Raw genomic sequence first — 20937 nt, forward strand, 5'->3', positions numbered from 1 at the left:
CAATACTTACTTCCTAGGATTCATAAACAAACTTCTTGGTCCCTGGGAGACCTATTGTGTCATGCTGGGGTTATTTGACTAGACCTTTGTCAGCATTTCTGGAAGACAAAACACCCTCAATTCTCTCCTTGGCCTAGTGACTGCATGTTATTAAATATACCAGTCATTCTTTTCACGATTATTGCAGGATTTGAGCATAGAACAATATATTTATTTATTTATGTGGTTTGAATGTCCTATCTTTATACACTTATATTCCCCTTGTTAATGGAAGATAACTGTTACCATTAGCTAAGTGGTACAGCAGTGGGTACGGCTTTCACACTGATGTATACTCATACATGGGTTATTTCCAGGCAATACTTCTGTATGACAACTACAATTAATTAATGAGTATGTTTCACTTGTTCCTGTTTTAAAGATGAAAGCTTTGGATGTTAAATAAAATACAGTATTTTTATATATTTCTTACTGATATTTTAGTGGTCAAATGATGTATTACATGGTAGTAGTTTTACATTTTTAGGCTATGTTCCTTTAAGAAACGATTTAGACTTAATTGAGTAATAAGTTGGATTTTTATATAAAAGTGTTTGTTTTTGATTAACTAGTTTGTTCTGATGAAGTTTCATTATGTCTATGAGGGACGAAAGCTCTTAACATATGTTTTATAATAAATGATTTTTGTTTTTTAAGGGCTATGGACTTGCTGCCTTTATATTTTCTGGGTATGGAGCTTATGGTATGTATTCACTGAGGTGCCAAGTCTTCATTTTACTGTATGACAACTGTGTTAATATTTATTTTTCAAAAATGCAAACGTGGAGACATTATCTTGATGAATGCTGGTTGTTTTGGTGGGGTTTTTTCAGCAGTCTCAAGGAGTTTGTGGCGCAGATTACTAACATTTATTTAGGTTTAAGTTCACATATTTGCTTCATCATTTTATCATGAACATTTTAGACGTTTTCCCGAAAATATTGAATGGTTCCATCCAAATAGTCATGTATAGGAAACCAATTACCCACAATACCATTATTTTGGCTGATAGTTGCCATCCATGTCAGTTAAATAAAAATATTCTATACTCAGCTTCTATGAGCTAAGATAATTTGTAGTAACAAGGAAGTTTTAAAAAAGGAAGTTCAGGATTTATGATTAAGATTTTTGTGAGTATATATATATATATATATATATATATATCTGCCATGCACACCAGTCAGCTAGCCTGTATTGATCATAATGTCACATACATGTATAGCAGTGTCCCTCCTAATGCCTCCAGCAGATGTTACAGTGCCTGGTCAGTGTGTGTGTGATTACCCTCATAGAGTGCAAACATGCCATAATAGCTGTACAAGTGTGTTCATGCAGAATCATCTCTGATCACTCTAAATCGCATATACTGTTTCATATTGGCAAAGGCTCTTGCCACCCCCATAGTGCCTTTTTTAGGCAAGGCTCTAAAGTCAAACCCACCCCCATAGACAGCACAAGGAACAAGAAACTAAGGGTAATGCTGCTTAACGCCAGAAGTCTTAACCTCAAGATGCATGCACTCGAAGCTCTCCTCAGTATGGAGAACATCGATATCTGTGCAGTGACAGAAACCTGGTTCAAGGCTCCAGAGAGCACCCCAGCACTACCAGGCTATACCTCATATCATGCTTTTCGACCCCAAAACCCGGACCGAACCACAAAAGGAGGGGGAGTTTCCATATTTATCAAGGATATCCACACCTCCAGGTTAGTGGCATTAAACAAAGTATCGGAGACCATCCATGTGCAACTAACAGTGGGCAAGACTGCTTTTCAGTTTATAGCATCCTACAGACCTCCCTCTCAAAGTCAGGAATCCCACTTGGCTTTCCTGAAAACATTGGAGAACATGAAGATCTCTCCGAACACCATTATATTGGGTGACTTCAACTACCCAAACATTGACTGGGAGCACTACTCAAGCCCCAGCACCTTAGCCCAAAGGTTCCTGGAAATTATAAACTCAAATGCTATGGAACAACTAGTCACCACTCCCACAAGAGGGGACAACATACTAGACCTGATCATTACCAACATGTGGACTCTATGCTCCACACCAGAAGTATATCCCTCATTGGTAAGATCAGACCATAAATTAATTTCACTGGATGTCCACATCCCGACCCCACCCCCAGCCCAGAAAACCACAGTGAAAAACTTCTCAAAAGCGAACTTCTCACTTCTCAAAACCGAAGTGGAATCTTTCAAGGCCCCAGGGCCAGTGGAAACAACGGCCCAAACTGCAGAATCCTATATAAACGCATTCTATGGACATCTCCAGGAATGCATGGATCATGCTATCCCAAACAAAACCAAGACCCAATCATCCAAAGGCAGGTGTCCAGTCTGGTGGACCCCTGCCATAAATAAACTGTACAACAGAAGGAGGAAGCTACTACATGATAGAGCAAAATCCCTAATAGGGAAGGCCTCTCTGATCAGTACTAGCAAAAAATTACGATCCCTCATAAAATCCTCCAAGGCCAGCTTCGAGAGAAAAATTGCACAGGACACCAAAGACAATCATAAGGCTTTTTTCAGTTATGTTAGGAACCTGGGATGCAACTCTTGGACTTGTTCTGAGTTGATTCTAAACGACAAAAAATACACTGAACCCACAGACATCGCCAATATCCTGGCAGACAGGTTCAGTGCAAACTTCTCCACCCCCCCCCAAAAGAGCAAGTATCTATCCCAGCAGAGGGCTGCCTCCCAAACATCTCTGATGCTCAGGTGAAGGCTGCCCTCTCCAAAGCAAAAAACACTGCTTCCATGGGACCAGATGGCATCCCAGGTTGCGTCCTACATGAACTCCAAGAGGAACTAATCCCTCAAATAAAACAGCTATACAATCTCAGCCTCACTACAGGATATGTGCCCACAGAATGGCGTACAGCAACAGTGGTACCACTCCACAAAGGTGGAGCCTCTACGGACCCTGGAAACTATCGCCCCATAAGCCTGACTAGCTTAGTCTGGAAGGCTATGGAGAGGATCATCATGGAGCTCATAAACAAAGACATTGGGGACCTACAGACACTAGATCCTACCCAGTTCGGCTTTGTCAAGGGCAGATCCTGCCTTTTGAACCTGGTTGACTTCTGCGAAACAGTCACCAAAGCCATAGATGAAGGGAAGGTAGTCCACACAGCCTATCTGGACCTTGCAAAGGCATTTGACACAATACCCCACTCGGGCATCATAGATAAGCTATCCAGCTTAAATATAAACCCCTATGTCACAAGATGGGTCGAAAACTGGCTCAAAGACAGAACCCACAGAGTGAGAGTTGCTGGAGCCATGTCAGACTCGAAAGCGGTCACAAGTGGCATCCCACAGGGTTCTGTCCTGGGACCACTCTTGTTCGGTATATACTTTTCCGAGGTACAGGCAAACATGGGAGGACTATGGCTCACCAAGTTTGCAGACGACTGCAAACTGGGCGCCATAATCGACTCTCCAGCTGACACAAACATCCTTCAGAAAGGTCTCACAGAGACAGATAACTGGTGCCAGCACCATGGTTTAAAGCTAAATGCCAAAAAATGTATAGTCATACCCTTTGGCAAAAACAATGTGCCCACAAATTACCACATAGGCGGAAACCCATTAAGTACAGAGAAAGTTATTAGGGACCTGGGGACCCAAGTTGATAGCAATCTCTCCTTTGAAAACCACATTGCCAAAGTGGTTAGAAAGACCTTCTACATAGCCCACCTCATCATGAAGGGTTTCACATCTAGATCAAGAGAGGTAATCGTGCCCCTTTATTCATCCCTCATCAGGCCCATCATAGAATACAATGCCCCTTTTGGGATTTACCTTACCCGACACCTGCAGCAATTAGAGAGACCCCAAAAGTATCTCACCAAGAGGATCAAGGGTCTCAAACAGATGCCATATGCTGCTCGGTTAAAAAAACTCCAGCTCTACTCCACTGCATACCGCCTATTTCGAGGCGATCTATGCCTGACATACAAAGCTATGTCAAATCCAGAATTAATGGACATGCTCCACCTCAGTAAATCTAAATCCCTTAGAGCCACACTCGAGGGACTTGAACCTCAGCACAGAAATAAATAGAACTTGCTGGAGGGACAGGTTCATAACCCAGAGGCTCCATTCGCTCTGGAATAGAATTCCAATTCATGTGAGGCAGAGCACCTCACTGAATCTCTTCAAGAAGAATCTCGATAGGTGGATGGTGGATCGTAGGTTTGTCACAGGGATTACTCCCGTGTCACTATTAGACAGAGGCACAGTAAACTAAACCTTAAAAAGGGCATAGAATACTCAAATCAAGGGGTGGCGTAAGCCATACAGAATTGGGCTAGGCTTATAATTGCCCCAGGGCAGATAGCCTAGTATGAACCTATGAACCTATGAACCTACGAGACATGGGATTACTGATGGTATTTTTCTGATATTGTCCTTGATCGTGCATGCTTCTTTTAGTGCTGTCCATGAGCCTTTACCTGTGTCTCACTTGTTGGAGACCTCTGCTGAGATTACATTCATATTCAGGCAAATCAGCTAGCACAGCTATACAATATGCACCCTACCCCAATTGTATATCACATCCCTGATAGATATCCTCTGCATTGTTCATATAAGGATGTGCATCTCACACAGACATCTTCCCCATTGTTATGTCACCTTGTGTGACAGTCACATAATACACATTTTCATTGTGCAGTCCCTACTGTACCATACTGATATGTGATTGGTGTTGCTGCTACAACTGTCTTCCATTGACATGCCCTTATCTGATGTATATTAGGTTGGTTCACCTGTCCTCTTTCTCTGTGTTCATTCCTACAATTCATCTGTGTGGTGTTATTCAATGCACATGCTTCCCCTGACTGTTTATTTTACATGGCAGTCCATGTACCCTTGCAGGTCATTTATACAACTTCAGTGCAGAATGCCAGGAATGAGATTTTACAATACTCTGCACTATATACACTGTTCTGTACTGTGTTTGGACCATATACATTAATATCATACCTTTTTTCAACTGTCCAGATTTTCACAGAATGCCCATATTTTCACCTTATATATCTTTTGGTGTGTTCCTTATCAAATTTGTGGTTTTCTGCCATATCGCTTGCATGATCTCAGGAGTGATGTCACACAATAATTACATAATTTGAGTTTCAGATTTCAAATCCTTCAGAAAATCTATTTTGAACAAACCCATTGTTATTCTAGCACATTTCTAAGTTTAAAAGAGCAAATACGTAACATCTGTCTTTATTTCTGGGTCATTGTCCTCCCATTATATTGTGCTTTGTCCAGATTTCTTGCACTAAGAGATTGAGAGCTATGAGAAATATTATATGTTAAGCCCTGGTGATCATTGTGACATTCTGAGCAAACCTGCTCACCTACTATACTCTGAGTTAAACGGGTTTGCTATCCATGTTGCGTTACATGGTTTCCTGGCCAGCGACACCATTGCTAGCCACAAAACTGCACTTATTTACATTTAAACGTGGTGCACAGCATGAATATGCAATTAGCACTATTGCTGATTACCGTACACACATGTAAACTCCGTGTAGGCTTCATGCAAAGTCTGCACGGAGTTTATTGAACCCCAGGGTGAGATATTCTGCCTTTGTGATACGAATATCAGTTATATAGAACCAACTGCCAGTGCATATTAGGAAATCAGAATACTTGACCAGTTTCTAGAAGAATTTGGAAAACTGGGTCAGGGATTTAGCTTATGAAACAGAAATTAGTGAATCACTGCTCCTTTAGAGTTTTAAACCACTGTTACATAACTTATGAACTGCTTCAAACACTATAAATTAAGTGGAACCTGACATTATATTTAAACAACAGTATAGTCAAGCCAGGGTGTCCCCAGTGACACACTGCAAGCATCCATCTAGCAGAACAAGAACATTCAGCCCTGTCAGACATGCTATACTGTAAGATTTATAAATTCCTCAAAATCAAGCCTGAGAGGAGAGCTACCAATCTTTGTCACTTATTCCAATGTTTTGCCAATCTCAGAAAACCTTTACGTAAAGAACGATGTTCCCCTTCACTCCAGGTAAATTAAATCTAAATAGTATTCTCCTGATTTGGCTTTGTGTGTGTGTGTGTGTGTGTGTGTGTGTGTGTGTGTGTGTGTGTGTGTGTGTGTGTGTGTGTGTGTGTGTGTGTGTGTGTGTGTGTAATAAACTTGGAGGAATATCACAATGGAGCTTGAGGTATAATTCCCTGAAAAAATACACCAGTTAATGTTCATATGTATTTTATTGTGTTGAAAGATTTTTTTTTTGATCTACAGCAGACAGAAAGTACAACTGGAAGGCAGAGGCATTACTTACTGTTATAAAAAGAGGGCTTATGCATTTTATAGCTTTGAGTACTTCTACTGAGATACAAAATTAAGAGTACTAAATTGAGTTAGCAAAGTTTGATTCCAACACCAATGCTGTATGTAGATGTAAGACTAACTAAATCTAGCAGGCATGTTTTAACTCCTCATTCAAGCTCCAGCTCTTTTCACTACAGTGTAGGTCTAGTTTCCATTACTGGAGTTTCAGTTATGTTAATCTTTCATGCTCCTTTCCCCCACTTGACTGGCTTAACATCTGACCATGAGCCTTCATTTTGTAGGATGTAGGTGCATATGTCAGCTCCTACACAGCTTGTTTGGGCTGAGCCTGGCCAGACTGCATTCAACATCTGGCCTTAAGGTGCTTGCCAGTTTATATTACTCCCAGACCTGGCTCCAAGAGTGGCTCCACTATATCTGTGTATTACAGTTTATATATTTATTTTCATTTTAGGCAAGTGCTTTGAGCAATTGGGACCACTTTTTATCTATGTCCCTTGAATATGGCATATTCAGCAACAGTAATATTTCTGAAAAATAATTAATACATAAAGGTTGTCAAGTATTTTCCAGGCAAGGGCAACAGATTCATTACCTGAAACACTGGAGAATGTTATGGATTGACATTTTTTTGGCCTCTTTTCTAATACCAATTTGTCAATCATCACCTTATCAGGAGCATAAAGTTCAAGACAAGATAGATCTAAAGATTACAATAACACACAAACCCTTCTACCACAAATAGTTTACAGTCTGAGGTGAGTCCATACAGGGAGCTAACATTGTGCATTCAATTTATAGTTGGATCATATTCCGCTGTCTCTCTGAATGTAAATGAATTATATAGTAGGATGCCTGGAAAAGGAGACTTCATCTAGTAATTGACTGATTTATGAAGAGATGTGCAGGTTCCATTCTGGCCATGGTATAGTGGATAATTTTCTGCCATTACAGATATTGGAGGGACCATGGGAGTTTGTTAGTACTGCTGTCATGTGCTTTGCACACTTGGAGAAGGCATATAACTATCTAAGAATTTCTTAAAGTATGTGCTACAGTAATGTAGCGTGTGCTATTCGATCTCTGAATCTTTTGGAGTGAACATTGAATTGAATATATTTAAGGTGAGCAAAGGGCTCCAGTAAATATGTGTCTTGTCTACCTTCCTATTTATTGTTTTCATGAACAATATATCAGAATACAACCAAAGTCTGAAGAGTATCCAATTTGGGTAACTGATGGTGGCATCTTTATTGTTGCACATTATATTGTCGTTTTAACCTGAGGTAACTGTGATTTCTTACATTCAGTGGATTGAATCAGAGCTGAGTGTGAAGAAGCTGTCATGTAAATCGGGGGATCCAAATCAGAAGTCATTGCTTTCTCACAGAAAAGAGTGGATTTTTGAGGGGCAGCTACCTCAGACAAAGAAGTCAGTTATTTTCAGGTCCTGTTCAGAAGTCAAGTTAGAGAAGTCATGGAGATGACTAACAAGCAGACAAAAAGCAAGAGTTGAGCCATAGGATAAATCCCTTGATATGCAGGCATGCCTTTGTCCCCATCTTCAGCTATGGTTATGAGCTTTGGATAGTGACCAAAAAAATGAAGTGGCAAGTACATCTGACAAATGAGATTTCTTCACATAGTACATGGGGTTACTGTGTTTGACAGAGTGAGAAGCCTAACAATCCAGGAGGAAGCCACAATACAGCCATTGCTGTTCCATGCTAAGAGGTTTTTGGACACCATTGGAGGGTACCTCAAGGCTGCCTCCCACCTGAGGTGCATCATTCATGGCCCACAAGGATGAGATCTTGGAGAAGACCAGGACATGGTAGACAAATTATATCACTGTATGTCTAGGAGCACCTGAGGATACTGTAAGTGAGCTGTACACTTGCTGATGATCTGGTCTGGCCTGCTCAGCTATTTACAAATTGCAACTCTCATCAGATTAAATGGATTAGAAAATGGATTTACAGAAGGTCAATTTATTTGGTCATGGTCATATTTCACATCTCACAGGGTACCTGTTAATACTATTCTGGTGACAGAGTTTGATTGCAACTTAGACATCCAGGTAGAACAATATATAAGATTGCAAACTGCACTCTAAAAATATGTACAAACCTAGAATGAAACAAAATGCCTGTCTACCTCTCACTCTATGTGCATCAAATGGGTCAGTGGTTATGATCTAAGACTCACAGGTCTAGGGTCTGCAGTATATCTTAACTCTGGTGACTGTGTAGACTCTGCATTATTCCCATCTGTGTGAGTTTCCTCATACTTGTCAAAAACATGGTTATTGACTAACTCCCTAATTTAAGCTGTACTTTCTAGGCCAGGTCATTGCTAAAAGGGGTCTGCGATGACCAGTTCAGTAATCACATTAACCAGTGAATCAATTGATTTAAAAACTGGATTTCATGAGAGACAGAGAGAAGGAGAGAGAGAGAGAGAGAGCTTGAACTCCAGACTGGCAGAAAAAAATGTTTGAAAGTTCGCAACAGTAAACTTAATATCTTATTTCCATAAACTGTTAACCCTCTATGAATACAAAAGTTCCTTTTGCATGCATCGACAGAGTTCCAGTAAAGTACTGTACACCCACATTTAGCTGGTGGTAGAGTCAATACCTTTGACCTTTAGTCACACTCATTCCAGCATCAATATTCTGTTTATTCAATAATGAGGGCAATATTATCATTTTTTTCTCAATAGATATTCCTACCTACAACTAATTATGCATCTTATTAAATAGGTTAGGCCTCCTAATCTGTTGTCATCAACTCAAGTCAAGTTACATATAAATTAAATAGTATATAACCACAGAGGTAACCAACTAATAGCAGCAAAAAGGTTTAATCAGTGAATGAAGTTTCTTTACAGAAACTAGGGCCCTTATACTATGGTAATAACAGGTCAAAACCCTTTTCTATGGTTTAGCCTTCCTGACAATTGCCAGAGCTCACTCTGCATGTCCAGTTCACAAGCAATACAGTGCCCAAACAAAGGAGGAAAACAAAATATAAAAACTAATCAAGTTTGTAATAATCTGCAGTTATAACATATAAGTAAAAGATTCAACATCAAGAAAGCCTACTAAATTCAGACTGTAGACTTACATTGCTGCAGCTACTTGTTATTTTAAGATATCAGGAGTGGTGACTAATTAGGTTATACACATCTGTCTCAGAAGAGATTCATAAGCCTATGTAGTTACTACCAATATTTTATCAATATTGAATATATTTGAATAAGTAGCAGAACCAAAAATAAGGATTTTGACTGCCACCAATGTTACCTGCTAAACATATAAAAGGCAGTTAGCCATAGGGGTATATGGTAAATGTGCAATAACACTTTGAGCTAAGTGGTGGTGGTGCTGCGGTAGCATTGTCGCCTCGCAGTAAGACGCTGTCCGGTTAAATTCTCAGCTAGAGCATCCTCTGCGTGGAGACATGCATGAATGGGCATACCTTCGTTGAAGGTTGTGCGTCAGGGCTGGTAACTCGGCATGTAAAACTCAACTACCAATCATTAGCGGAACAGAGTTCCGCTGTGGCGACCCCTAACCGGGAAAAGACACAACAACTTTGAGCTAAGCTAAGGCTAAGCCCTGCCTGCTTCACTACTCATATGCTCCAAAATATCTAGCTATAATATCCACCCACAAGCACAAATACAGACACACGCGCACACCAAAGTCTCTCTCTTTCACATACTATATTTTTCAGAATGGGGATTCAATGGTGACTCTCCAGAACTGTCTCCTCCCCAGGGCATGAGGCATTCAATCAGAACTAAAACAAGAATGCATTTTACTATTAAAATTTAACTCAGCCTTTAGTCAGAGAGTAACAAGTTTAGTCACTTTTCAAAAGGGTGGCTGCCTAACAGTTTGGTAAACTAGAAATATGCATACACACTTACAAATAAAAAAAACTTAGTCAAGTGTTTAAAGCTGAATAATTACATTCTTTACTGTAAATAATTTAAAGCAAACAGTAAAAACTGCACAAGAAAATTAAAATAATATATTCAAATATGACAAAAATGGTCAGAAAAAGTATTTACCATTTAGGATAAAACCTGACTGCTTCTGGCTAAAATATATACTGCCCCTTAGTCTTTCCAACATTTCAGTCAAAAATGCAGTTTCCGAGTCCTTACAGGTAAAGATTACACAATTTGAGCTCTGTCCCAAGAGTATTTTTCAAAGCAGTAGCGTTTGTGCCTTCAGTTACTTTTTATAACTGCTACCTGTTCAAATTAGCAACCAGTCCCTTTCTTTATAACTGCCTAGGCAGGATTTCAGGTGTCTTGAAAAGTATCTGCATTTTCCTTTAAGAAAACATTTTAATACTCTCTCAGTTTAGTACAGTTTTTCTCACATTGGGCAGTGTGGACTATAGCATCAATTTCAAGCTCTTCATGTCTACATTCCCCAGAAGTGCTACATGTGTTATAGCTTGATACTGAATTCTGGAGATGCAGGTTTTGTAAAGAGCTGTTTCCTCATCTCTGCGTATGTTCTTTGCTGCAGCTTAACATTGGAAACCAAATCTGCAGAAATACAGATGCTGGACTCTCTTCCTTCAGGATATGGGCCTTTTCTGTTATGCTCAAAGACTTTTATAATTACAGGTAGACTTAGAGAAGGGGTGTGCATCTCTTGAAGGCACTTATGTACATTACAATGTGGCATTGTATTACAGTGTGTGACCGTTAGGCCTCTAAGTGGAAAAGCTCTAACATGAATCCCACTATGGCTGTCTAGTCCATCTGCTCAGGATGACAGGTGGACATAATGCTATTATGTGGGCTATAAGCCACGCATTCACCTTGCTATCAGACAGTTTTGAGTTTTCTTGGTATCTTGCTACCTCATCAAATTTTATTTTTCAATACTTTTGCTGGAACTGGCTTTAACTTCCAGGGCTATTAGCCACCTTGTCATATAACAAAAGGAAGACTTGATAGGAAAAAAAGAAAACATTTAAAAAACTAGAACTGTCATGATTTTCAGTACGTCTTTGGATGAGTCAAATTGATTGAAGGGTTTAAGGCATTTAGTTTCATAATTAGGTGGAAGTCTGTTACTCCATTTTTCTTTTCACTAGCAGTAATCTGGCATGCCATTCTTCGTGACTGCCATATTATTCTAAGCAACATTGCCAACAAAGGCTCCAACACCTCACTCAACTTTAGTCATCTGATCGCATTAAATAATACTGGAGCCATGATACCAACATCAGTACGTGGTCCCCCATTCATAAGCAGATACGACAGTAAGCAGGCAATAGATGTAACAAGCATGTCATGATGCACCAAGAGAATGCAGGCAAGTATCCAGAAGCTTTTAGCATATAGTGGGTTAGCAACTAAAGAAAGTATTACAGCATTTACTAGTACACTACAAATTTCCAACCTTTCTAACTACAGAAGCCAGAACAGCCTTTGGAATATATATATATAATAATCACTCAGTAAGAATCGTACCTACATATTGTTACTCTAAACTCCTCTGAAATACTGATGTGCCATAAATAACTTCAAATAATCTTTGTTGCACCTTATCGTTTTCACAACCCAGAGAGCATTACTGTGTTACACTTAACAAATCAAAGGAGTTTCCAGTGACTGCTCATTCTACACCACTTCTTACTTTTCTTGCATATGAAACAATAATATAAAATAATGCACTTGAGCCATTGCCATCCATCCATCCATTATACAACTCCTTTTTCTCATGCTTGTACATGGGGTCAGGGTATTGCTTCAACAATTGTCTAGAGCCACTGTTCACACCATCAGATGGCTAGCCCTGCCATGCACACTGTCACCGACAGTCAAGTTAGAGTGTTCTTCCATAGTACACACATGCATGCACACTGTCACCTACAGTCAGTTTAGAGTGTTCAGTCCATATACACAGCATGTCTTTGGAACGTGGGAGGAAACTGGATCACCCAGATAAAACCCATATGAACACATTGAGGACATATAGACTCTGCACAAGGCATCCCAGCTGAGAATTGAACTGGAGGACCTCTTAATGTTGACAATAATACTACCCACTGCACCACTTCAGCTATAGCTCACCACTAAAATCAAAACTCTTCCACAGGTCAGTCACCTATGCTTTCTACAACTGATCAAACGGTAACTCTGCTAAGACTTAAATTTAGTCTTTCAGTTGATGAAAACAGCATTATTTCAAAAAACAGTATCTGGAGTCTGGAAATCTTTTCCAGCTGAAGACCGAAACTCGAAAGATTTCCTAACCCTTAGGCACACCCTTAAAACTTGTGTATAAATTAATACATACATACATAAATACATAAACGGATTGATGTAATACTGACACCAGCTAATAATTGATCCAGTACACAGCTATCTGCTTATGTAATAGCTCATCTACATTAGATCCTGCTGAATTTTGTAATACCTGAAGTATAATTCCTTGAACCAATGTCTCAGAATTTTCTTTCTTGAGTATATATATAATAAACTTGTTCCTTGCCACATAATGTCTTAAAAATTATTTAATTGCTCATATTTTAATAATTGTTTATATTTATGTTTGCAACTGTGTATTAGTAATTATGGCCAAAGTCATGGCAAGAAAGAGTCCCTGGACCAGCCAACTTATCTGCTGAACAAATGTATATAAATGCATAAATAAATAAATAAATATAAAAAAAAACATGAGCTGAGAATCTGATTTGTAGTAGTTAAAAATTAAATTAAATTTTCTTGAAATTGAAACTTAGAATTATTGCACATGACTTTTAAGTGTAATTTCCAGTCATTACCATGATTCCATTATATTGTTTTAATGCAGTTCTATAAGTATGCAAAATTAAAAAACAAACTCTAAGTATAAAACATTCAATAAAACAAACAGTACTATCTGTAGTAAATATAAGAAGAAATTTGACTTATGGTGAATAAGTGATCTGATTCCATTGAAAACTCCATATTTTTCCAGCAATCAGAGAGTCCACATTGGGGAAGTAAGTTTGATGAAACAAACATAGTAATTAGGACTGTCCGTAGAGATTCATGTGATATAACAGAGGTAAATAGGATGCATTACTGTGCAGCTAAATTAATGACAGATAAAGACAGATAAAGAGACGTATATACTATACACCAGAATTGATGAAGACGGAGTTTATAGTCATTTAGAAGAAAATTCAATCATGGCAATAGAACAAAAGGGTAATAAAAGAAAGTCATATGGAACAAAGGATCATCTGTTGCTAAATAAAATCAGAATGGAGAAATGTAAAGAGGGAAAGAATCTAGGTATGGCATAGATTGACTACAAAAAAGCATTTGACAGTATCCCACATTCAAGGATAAACAAATGCTTAAAAATGTATAAGATACATCCTACACTGAAACTACATTGCAGCGACCACGAAACAATGGCAAACCACTTTGCAATTAAGCCATGATAAAGGACAAATTCTCATCTTCTCTTTGTCAATGATTTAAAACTCTATAGCTCATCAGATGAGGAACTGAAAGCACAACTTCAAGTAGTCAAAACTTTTTCAGATGACATAAGAATGACATTTGATCTTGATAAATGTGCAAAAGCAACCTTTAAAACAGGAAAGCTGCAGCACCAAGAAAACATCAGTTTGGGGCACGAATGTGATATAAAAGAACTTGAGCAAGAAGAAGGAGTGTATACATATTTGGGAAATGATGAAGGATCAACAATAAAACATGAACAAATGTGAATAAAACTTAGTAAGGAATATTTTAGAAGACTTAAATTAATTCTGAAAACAGTGGTGACATCTATTAACAAAATTCAAGCTATAAACCACTTTGCTTTTCCTGTCCTAACTTACAGTTTTGGAGTGATTGACTGGCTCCAAAACGTGTTGGATAGATTAGATAGGAAAATAAGAAGGATGCTTCATGCTCATTAAATGATTAATATAAATCAGTGTATACCAAGATTACATATTCCCCATTCTGAAGGAGGTAAAGGTCTCCCTGAAATTGATTACATTTATAGATCTGGAATCATGGGACTGCATACATATCTGCTGACCTCACAAGTCTCAAACATAGTGAAAGTTTTTAAACATGAGGAGAATAAATTTAAGATGATTTCCCTGCTTAGTCTAGCAGAAGCATATTGGCGTCAAGCAGGAATGGAAATCAAACCAGAAGTAGATAAAAATCAGGCAGCAAGTAAATGTGACAAAAAAACGAAAGAATATAAGGTGAAGGATCAGATGAGAGGGCAAGAAATGTGGAAAATGCATAAATATAGTTGCAGGTATAGAAAACTCCTGGAAGAACCTCATGTTGATGAGGTTCGAATGTAGGAATGGTTAAGGAGAGGTGAATTCAAACCAAAAGATGAAAGGTTAATATTGGCAGCCCAAGATAGTGGACTACATACACATTGGATTACAAAGTCCACTGAACATGTGGGAGAAACAGACAAATGTAGGTTTTGTAAAACAGAAATGGAAACAGTCGCATACCTTGTTGCTGGTTGTGACATACTAATGGCAGAAGGACTGTATACTGAAAGACATAATAATGTGGCAAGACTGTTGCACTGGGGATTGTGCAAACATTATGGTAGTGAAGTGTTTGAAAAACACTGGAAACATGAGCCACAAAGCATCAGAGAAAATGATGAAGTCTACATCACATGGGATCACCCATTGCCAACAGTTCAAAAGACAGATGGAAGAAAAACAGATATAGTGGTCCATAAAAAGAAGACAAAAGTAGCATTGGTCATTGAAATCACTGCACGCATTGACTACAGTATATTGTGTACAGAAAGACACAAACTCATAAAATATCAGGATTTGCAGGTGGAAATTAGTTCAATGTGGAAGAAAGATACTCAGACAGTTCCAATAGTAGTAGGAGCAATGAGTCTTATGAAAAAGAATCTACAATCGTATTTAGATATGTTACCGATACATGTCAATCCATACAAATTGCAGAATGAGTCATTACTGGGCACATTGCAAGTGCTATGAAGAGCACTTCTGGCTGACATCAAAGATTGAAACAATACTAATTTCATGAACTTTAATCATACTTTGACTTAGGAATGGGGTCCATTCCCTTAATGGTTTTAGAAACTCAAAAGATTTAGAGGAATTAAAAAAAGGGAAGTTAGAAGTTTGATAAAACAAATGAACACAGTAATTAGGACTGTCCATAGAGATTCATGCAATATTACAGAAATAAATAGGATACATTACTGTGCAGCCAAATTAATAACAGATAAAATTCTACCACAAGAACACAGAGTAGTAAATGAAAGGATGGGGAGAAATCAAAGGCTATTATGGAAGTATCAAATAGAGAAAACTATAAAACAATTAAGCCAAGAAGTGTCACTGCTAGAAGAGTATAGAAGAGGGAACAGATCAATAGAAATACTCAGAAAGATAGATGTGTTAAAAGCAATGAATAGTATTATAACACATCAGTATTTATCATGCACTATCACAAATAATAAACTAAAAATATCAGCACAGGCAGAAAAACATAGAAGATACACAGATAAATATAAAGAAAAAGTACAAAATAAGCAATTTATTGATGACCCAAAAATGTTTTATAGAGAACTGGAAACAAGGTAAAAGGAATTGAAAGACCACCAAAAACGAAGACATATATGCAGTTTGGAGAAATATTTATGAAGATCCTGTGGAGCATAACAAAGATGCTAAATGGATAGAAGAAGTAAAAGAAAGAATAAAAAATTCAAATGTACAGGATATGAAATGGGATGAAGTAACGGCCGGAGAGATTGAAACAAAGTTAAGAAAACCCTCTAAATGGAAAACCCCAAGCCCAGATGCAGTACTTAACTTCTGGCTAAAAGTATTAACATCTTTGCACAAAGATTTAACCATGAGTAAGAACAATTTACATGACAGACACCAGCCTGGCTGACAACATGAAAAACAATGCTCCTACTTAAGAGTGAACCTGCTAGCTACCCTAAAAACTATAGACCAATAACTTGCCTTCTGGCAATGTAAAAGTATACACTGGAACTGAAGCTGACAGAGTTTATAGTCATTTAGAAGAAAACTCAGTTATGGCAATAGAACAAATGGATAATAAAAGAAAATCATATGGAATAAAGGATCATTTGTTGTTAAATAAAGTCATAGTGGAGAACTGTAAAAAGGGGAAGAATCTAAGTATGGCATGGATAGACTACACAAAAGCATTTGACAGTATCTCACATTCATGGATAAAAGAGTGCTTAAAATGTATAAGACACACCCTACACTGATCAGCTACATCACATGAAACAATGGCAAACCACTTTGCAGTTAAGCCATGGTAAAGGACATTATTATTCCAGGGATAAAAATCCAAAGGGATATATTTCAGGGTGACTGTCTTGTCACCACTGCTCTTTTGCCTTGGCCTTAATTCATTAAGCTGTCTGCTTAACAGATTAGGTCATCATTATAATTTGGTTCCCAGAAAGGAATAAACTGTAAAGGTTTCTCATCTTCTCTTTGTAGATGATTTAAAACTGCATAGCTCCACAGATGAGAAGCTGAAAGCACAACTGCAAGTAGTCAAAACTTTTTCAGATGATATATAGCAGTGTCATTTGGTCTTGATAAATGTGCAAAAGCAACCTTTAAAGCAGGAAAGAAAAACATCATTTTGGGACAAGAATGTGATATAAAAGAACTTGAGCAAGAGGGAGTGTATAGATATTTGGGAATTAATGAAGGATCAACAATAAAGCATGAACCAATGTGAATAAAACTCAGTATGGAATAACTTAGAATACTTGAATTAATCCTGAAAACAACATTGAGATCTAGGAACAAAGTCCAAGCTATAAACCAATTTGCTCTTCCTGTCCTAACTTATAGTTTTGGAAGGAGTGACTGGCCCCAAAGGTTGTTGGATAGATTAGACAAGAAAACAAGAAGGATGATTCATGCTTATCAAATAATTTATAAAAATCAGTGCATACCAAGATTATATATTCCCCGCTCCAAAGGAGGTATGGGCCTGCTTGAAATTAATTACATGCATAGATCTATCTGCAATCATGGGACTGCATACATATCTGCTGACCTCACAAGATCCGAATATAGTAAAAGTTTTGAAACATGAGGGGAACAAATCTAAGATGACCTCCCTGCTTAGTCTAGCAGAAGCATATCGGCATCAAGCAGGAATGCAAATCAAACAAGAAGTAGATAAAAATCAGGCAGCAAGTAACTGTGCCAAAAAACAAAAGAAAGAATATAAGGTGAAGGATCAGATTAGAAGGCAAGAAATGTGGAAAATGCATAAATATAGCTGCAAGTATAGAAAACTCCTGGAAAGACCTCATGTTGATCAGGATCAAAAGCAGGAATGGTTAAGGAGAGGTAAATTCAACTCAAAAGATGAAAGGTTAATATTGGCGGCCCAAGATAGTGGACTATGTATACATTGGTTTACAAAGTTCATTGAACATATGGGAGAAACAGACAAATTTAGGTTTGTAAAACAGAATTGGAAACAGTTGCACACCTTGTTACTGGTTGTGACATACTAATGGCAGAAGGACTGTATACTGAAAGGCATAATAATGTGGCAAAACTGTTGCAATGGGGATTGTGCAAACATTATAATACTGAAATAGTTGAAGAACACTTGAAACATGAGCCACAAGGCATCATAGAAAATGATAAAGTCTGCATGACATGAGATCACCCATTACCAACAGTTCAAAAGATAGATGTGAGAAAAGCACACGAATTGTGGGAATCATTACTGGGCACATTGTGGGTGCTATGAATAGCACTTCTGGCTGACATCAAAGACTGAAACAATACTAATTTCATGAACTTTAATCATACTTTGACTTAGGAATGGGGTCCATTCCCTTCATGGTATTAGAAACCCAAAAGATTTGGAGAAATTAAAAAGGGACTTTCCCATACTTCTCCCAGAAAAATGTTAAATCCATGCTCTTGACCATATAATTCACTTTTTAATTAACCTTTCCTCCCCCTCCACACAGGACTGAGCCCAATGGTCTCTGTACCTGCACCCAAGTGGTCCATATGTTCACTGGTCATGGGAGCTGGAAATTCCCAGATGAGGTGAGAGCCCTAATTGCCTGTTGATTCCCCTGCAGAGCCACCTAACTTCCCCCAGGATGGAAGTACCAGTAACAGTCACTCTGTCCCATCCTCCACTGTTAACTTCAACAGGAATCAAAGCCATTATTTAAACTCAGGGAACCTACAACTTGTCAATATTTTACCCCACTATGCCACAAAGCTGACAATCACCATAAGATTCCCTTATCCGATCAAATCTTCTGTTTTCCCTCCCACCTACCATCTGATTAATGTGCTTGTTTTCATAGCTCTGCTTGACATCCTGCCTAACAGTAGAATTTCTCAAATGACTTGCCATCCCTTCAGCTGTGTGCATCCAACAGTACCTCTGTTTTTGCATCTGTCAGTGTAGTGCCTTTAACTACTATCTTCTGCTTCCTTATTTCATTTTCTGGTAATCTCCTCAGTCTCACCATTGCATCTCTCATGTTCCCATCCTTTACTTTCTTTCTGTGTCTCTCTCATTCTGCTCCTTTTCAAATCATCTTGGAGACTCCTCCTTCCTTATTTATTTCTGAGTGTTTCTTCCGCATATGCCAGCCATATGTCTTTCTGTTACCCATTTAGTTAATTCATTCTCCAATCGGCTGTGGAAGGCCACTATTCAGTTGCTCAGTAGGACTACTCCTTGACTCATGGCCCCATTTCTTTGGCTGAAGATTAATGTATGTGCTACTAATACTAACCAGGGACACATGAACACCTCTTTGCATGTGGTAAACCCTGCTTCACCATGTAAATGTACTAGTTACTCGGAGCGCATTTCAACCCGTAATGCAATCTGCTGTTACACTTGCTTCTGTCTGGTGAATTTTCATTTAGTCAATACAAAAATAAATTGCTGCAGCTAAGAATGATGCCTCTATGAAACACTAAACAAACAAAAGAAAGAAGAGGCATTCAAACCACTCCATATTTTATGGAGTGGTTTGCATACCTCTTTTTTTATTTTGTTTTGTTTGAATTGTCATTTGCCACTTACTCCTACTCCCTCTCTCTGTGCTGGCTTCTCAAACATCCAGCTATGCAGTCATACCAAGGTCATTAGGGTCACAGGCAAGCCTTCATACATCTATGCTGTGGAGCCACTTCTTCCTTGTTTGCATACATTAACTACCTCAACTTCCATACCTACCAAAGCAGACTATTTAACCTCCAACAAACACCTCACTCATCCTCAGAAATCTCTTAAATATGATGCTGCCCTCAAACTTCACATCTGACCTATTTCTCCTTCACATGTCTCCACCAACTGCTCTGCTCTCCTCCCTGATTTCCAATGGTAGGAGCTTGGTCTCTATTATTTTGTATTTCACTTTTGTGTCCTCTTAAAAGAGGTTAAGCCATTCTGTCCTGCAGATCTGTTACAGCTCCTTAGTAGCTTGTGACAGGGACATGGCAAGCCACATTTCCAAGGTTTTGTACTTGGGCTTCTTAAACACGTTTGAAGGATTTTTATAACTCCTTAGCAGCTTGTGACAGTGAGCGATGGTAAGCCACACTGTCAAGGTTTTACATTTCTGTGCTGCTTGCTTTTGACTAAAGCTGCTAAGGCCTTCTTTTTGCTCCTTAGCTGCAATTACTTAAAATGATTCATGTTTACTATCCTGTATAATATCCATTGTTTGCCATCTAGCAGTTCCCACTGTACTCATAGTTTAATCTAGAGTATGCCTTATGCAGCATAGTGTCAGTTGAGACACTATGTTGTCCTGCAGTGACTCATAGTAGAGAGAACATTCAACCATCCTCACCCCATTGGCTGATGTTCTGTGGTGCAGATAAATGCTAGCAAATGTAGCAGCTCAGTAGAGGTGCTGGAAAATACTGTTGTTGTTCACAAAAACACTTTGGTATTATAACTCATTTGAACCCACTATTTGGTCACTAGGAGTATAACCTAACATTTTGGAATGATACAGAAATATTCAAACTGTTGCTCTTCCATAGGTTTAAAAGTATGTACTAGCCTAATGACTACTGGGGCCTTTTTAAGGCTAATCATGCATCCCAAATATCTGACAATGTTCTGGTACCCTTGGTAGTGTAAGCAAGGGCTTGAAAGATGAACCATTTACAGGTTGCCTGTGTCTATTAGAGGCATAGGTGGCAAACTAGGGATGAATTTCTGATTCCTCATTCACCTGCCCAAATTACACTTGAATTGGGCTAAGGAGGAACTCTGCATCCCATGGGTGGGGAGGCTGTCCCAGAGAAGGTGCAGTCTCTGGGATACATACCCATTTCTCCATCAGGTCTTATTTATATCATTGACAATGTTTAAGTATTTAGAATGCATAATTCTGGTGCTGTTTGTTTTGCCAATATGCAGAATGTCCATTAGAATGGGGTATGTTGATGCCTTATATGTCAGGTGTACAT

The sequence above is a fragment of the Protopterus annectens genome, chromosome 2.part0 (assembly GCF_019279795.1).
Source record: "Protopterus annectens isolate FY-2018-M chromosome 2.part0, PAN1.0, whole genome shotgun sequence".
Classification (NCBI taxonomy): Eukaryota; Metazoa; Chordata; order Ceratodontiformes; family Protopteridae; genus Protopterus; species Protopterus annectens.